The sequence below is a fragment of the Amblyomma americanum genome, chromosome 5, assembly GCF_052857255.1.
Source record: "Amblyomma americanum isolate KBUSLIRL-KWMA chromosome 5, ASM5285725v1, whole genome shotgun sequence".
Classification (NCBI taxonomy): domain Eukaryota; kingdom Metazoa; phylum Arthropoda; class Arachnida; order Ixodida; family Ixodidae; genus Amblyomma; species Amblyomma americanum.
The window spans coordinates 210,947,195-210,951,568 of record NC_135501.1 but is presented as its reverse complement, the minus strand read 5'-3'; the positions used below and the strand labels follow the sequence as shown (position 1 = coordinate 210,951,568).

The window sequence follows — 4,374 nt, the reverse complement described above, 5'->3', positions numbered from 1 at the left end:
GACTTGGAGGATGTCTCTATTTCGCACCGAGTACGCCAGCCGCCGTCGGCCCGGCCAGACCGGTTAGGCTCCGCGGCGAGGCGCGCGTTGTGACGTCATGCACCTCCTCGAGGCACCGCCATGGCGAAATCACAAGTTCGCGGTCAGTAACGCTTTCGTATTAAAAGAGACTTGGAACCTCCAGAGACCCTGACACCGCTCTTCTCCAACTTGTTTGTTTGCGGCTTCATTCAATAGCTTTGGAAGTTGGGCTGAGTTGTTCTAGCTATCCTAGCTCTCGGCTAATTTAATCCATTCGACAGAGTACACATCTGAAGGTGGGCGAGAGAGCCCGATCCAGTGGACCCCGTACCTCCGGAAACGCGCGGAACCCGCTGAAGCGTCGTGCATTGGTTTTGCTTCCAAGCCGCCAACTTTAAACGCGAGCGCCCATGAGCACCCATCCGTTTTTTTGTGGCAAAAAGAAAAATATCCTGGCCCTTGCAACCGTAAGAAACCTCCTCGACGCCGCCTGCTGCACCGTGCAACAGCGCCTTTCAAGGAATCACAATCCACTGGCCCCAAAGCCTCGGCCAGACTCCGATGGGTGCGATGTGCCGACGTTGTCCTCACACCTCGCGACTCCCCGCACTGGGGTTAAGATATTTAATTAGCAACGGCTGCTCACTGAAGAAGGGGGAAACGACCCGCCGGCGCCTAACCTAACCGTGCTCCCTCAAAAGCATCGCACGCTCTGTGGGGCTGAGGTCGCTGAAATGCAGGCCGGAGTTTCTGCGAGAACTTCGTTGGCGGGTTCGGGAACGGGATCCATCGTAACGCTGGCAAGACGACGGTGCAAACGTAAACGAAGCGACTGTAGCGACCCCCGATAGATGCTTTCAACGTGCGGCGGCGGTAGCTTTCATTTCGGCTGCTGCTAGACCACACCGCTAGCCGCCAGAAATTACGGAGTCTGCGTTTACGCCACCCCGGGTTCGAACCCGACCGCGGCGGCTGCGTTTTTATGGAGGAAAAACGCTAAGGCACCCGTGTGCTGTGCGATGTCAGTGCACGTTAAAGATCCCCAGGTGGTCGAAATTATTCCGGAGCCCTCCACTACGGCACCTCCTCCTTCCCTTCTTTAACTCCCTCCCTTGTCCCTTCCCTTACGGCGCGGTTCAGGTGTCCAACGATATATGAGACAGATACTGCGCCATTTCCTTTCACAAAAAACCAATTATTATTATTATTATCACGCCACGTTTCACGTCACTTCGTTCTGTGACGTCATAAGAGTGCGCCGAGTTTGAATCGGAGGGCGGGAAAAACTTTTTCAACTTCGAATCCAAAATTTTTTAAAATAAATGCATCTTTCGCTTTCGGACAAGCGGCAACAAAGTCATGAAATGCCGAACTATCAGATTTTGCAAACAAAAACGATTGATAGAGTTCTCCTCACTGTCCCTTTAAATACTTTGCTCTTGAACACATTTATGGATGCTGCAATGCACACCGTCACATCTACACTGATGGCTCTGTCACACCCGTCTCATCAACGATTGGCGTCGTGGTTCCGTCAACGCGCACCACAGTTTCGGCGCTACTCAGTCACCGCCCCTCGACTACGTACTGCTACCGAGCTGGCTGCTCTGCGAGCAGCATTCACTTACATTCTCCTACAACCACCAACAGTGTGGGTTATGTTCAGTGACTTTCGGGCTGCATTACAATCTATAAAGTCATCAGGAAGCCTTCAGGAGCCGATCGTCGATGACTCCACTCCGAGGCCTGTCAGGTTGGCCACCATGTTGGGCTGCAGTGGTTACCCGCTCACTGTGGCCTTGCAGGCAACGACCACGCTGACGGTGCAGCGAGGTCGGCGCATGGCGACACCACCTTGCTCCTGCCTATACCGTTTTCTCGCATTGATGGGGCGAGGCTTCTAACTACAAAATTCTGGCAGACGCAACGCTCTTTGTGGTGTGATACGCAGCATCAATATCATCAACATCATCTACGCATCTACCCCACTTGTGACTTCCGTATGCCACGTAATATAAATAGACGTGACCAAAATTGCCTCCACCCAATTCGCCTGGACGTTGCATTCACTAAATCCTATTTACATAAAATTGGTGCATAAGTAGCCCTCTTTGCCTCACATGTGGTGTGCCCGAGGATCTTCCACATTTGATCTCCCGCTGCCAACTTTTCAACAATCACCACAAGGCACATTTGAATGCTTTAGGACTCCGACAGGATGGCACCATGCACATGGAGCATGTCCTTGGATCCTGGAGGGACACGGCTTGGGGTGTGCGCGGGACAAAGTTATTTTTAGTGTTTTTAAGATACACAGGTTTGGTGGACATTCTTTGACAATTGTGGTGTGAGTGTGTGCGTGCGCGCGCGCGCTTGATTTCACCATTCACCTTTTCTTTTTCTCTTTTCCTTTTTTTCACCATCCTCTTCTCTTCTTTCACCCTCACCCGGAGTAGCATGCCAGGCCGACAACCAGGCAGACCTCTCCTGTTCCATTAAAGTCCTTCTCCTCCTCCTATGACCGCGGCTGTCCCAGCAAAGAACCAGGTCGACAGCACCGGCATTGAACGACGACATGGTTCGGACGAAAGTACCACTGAACATGAAAAGTTCCAGAGTGCTGAAATGTGCGGCCCTATGCAGAGGGACGCGTAAAAGCAGGTGAGCGTGTGCACGCATGGTGTGATGAAAGACAGGGATCTGATGGACTGTGAGATGAGGTCACGGGTGGGCCGCGCGTGCAGCTCGCACCACTGTATTCGCATCGAGCGAAAATGATGCGACCCGATCATGACTCAGTGCGGAACGGTCACCTGAAAGGGAAGCGTTGCCGTGGTGTTAAGCGCATGCTAGACCAGCGCGACCATTACGCACGAGAAAAGTTCTTTGGTCAGTTGTCGTCAATAGCAGGTGAACAGCAGTGCGTGGCTGTATGAAAGAAGTAGGCGGATTGGCGTACGACCTGCCTAGACCCTCTTTCACAGAGGTCCGTTACATTAACGCTTCCACAGTCCCGTACGTTTCCTACTGCGAATCTATATATACTCGAGCTGCGCGTGACATTCTCCATATCGCGCAGGCTTTACTTCTTGGTTACGGTATTCGGGGCCATCATGTATACACCAGCGAGTGCAGGAACTTCTCTCACTTCCGAAGCGTAGCGCGGAGGCGGCCACATCAGTGGGCGCATGCGTCCCACACGCACGCGCCCAGGTCAAGCGCTCTTGTATATCCCGCGCGGCACGGTATAAGCAGATTAGCACTCATAATAATTGGTTTTTTGTGGAAAGGAAATGGCGCAGTATCTGTCTCATATATCGTTGGACACCTGAACCGCGCCGTAAGGAAAGGGATGAAGGAGGGAGTGAAAGAAGTGAGGACCAAATAGGTCCGTAGTGGAGGGCTCCGGAATAATTTCGACCACCTGGGGATCTTTAACGTGCACTGACATCGCACAGCACACGGGCGCCTTAGCGTTTTTCCTCCATAAAAACGCAGCCGCCGCGGCCGGGTTCGAACCCGGGAACTCCGGATCAGTAGTCGAGCGCCCTAACCACTGAGCCACCGCGGCGGGGCTTAGCACTCACGCAAAACCACATCCATTGGGACAATTGTGTTGAAAATACGAGTGCCTCTTGCCCTGCTATATGGACGCATATGCAGAATCCTGACCGCACTCACGTGGAAGCCAGCGGCGTTTGTGCGACCCCTAACAGCAGCGGTTGTTAGCATCCGGTTGCATCTCCGTGTGCAGTACGACTGCAGCATTCGTCACCACGCGGGCCAAGGAAGCAGCCCTGCGGAAGAATATACGAAAAGGCCAGAAAACAAACAAACTCGAGGCTGCTCTTATACGTTGTAGTGCGAAATGAAACATGTGGATGGCTTGTGTATCGCTGTTGTAGACGACGCAACACGCCGGCTCCTCTCCGCTAGGTGCATCGTCCGTCCTGGTGGAGCCTTGCGTCACCGTCGGGCTGAACGTTTGCTTCGCGAAGCTTCTTAACGGTACGACAGTATAATCGCCGACTTTCTGTATCTGTGTACGTGCGCGTTGTGCGATGCGACGCATGGTGTACGTAGGTTGAACTGGGAAAACATTGGCGGTACAACGCTCGCTCTTTGGTGGAGGGGCACTTTAACGGAGAAACACCTTTCCGTTTAATATACTCGATGTCTTTTTGATTCGTCTGCATCCCTATACCCTTCGTAGCGGCTTACTCCCAGACGATTTGGACTGAGGCAGAGGCTCACTTGTCTAAAGCGTAGGCGTCAAGAACTAAATCTAAGCTGCTTGCTTTTAAGCCTAAGGGTAAAGCATTCGCGTTGAATTAATTCACATTGTTTCATATC

At 52.5% G+C, this 4,374-nt stretch overlaps 1 non-coding gene across 1 annotated transcript; it reads right to left on the bottom strand.

The window, feature by feature from the left end:
- Positions 1-3,520: 3,520 nt before the first annotated feature.
- TRNAS-ACU (transfer RNA serine (anticodon ACU)) lies at positions 3,521-3,592 on the bottom strand. The gene has a single exon. It is a non-coding gene; the product is annotated as a tRNA-Ser (tRNA).
- Positions 3,593-4,374: the final 782 nt, after the last annotated feature.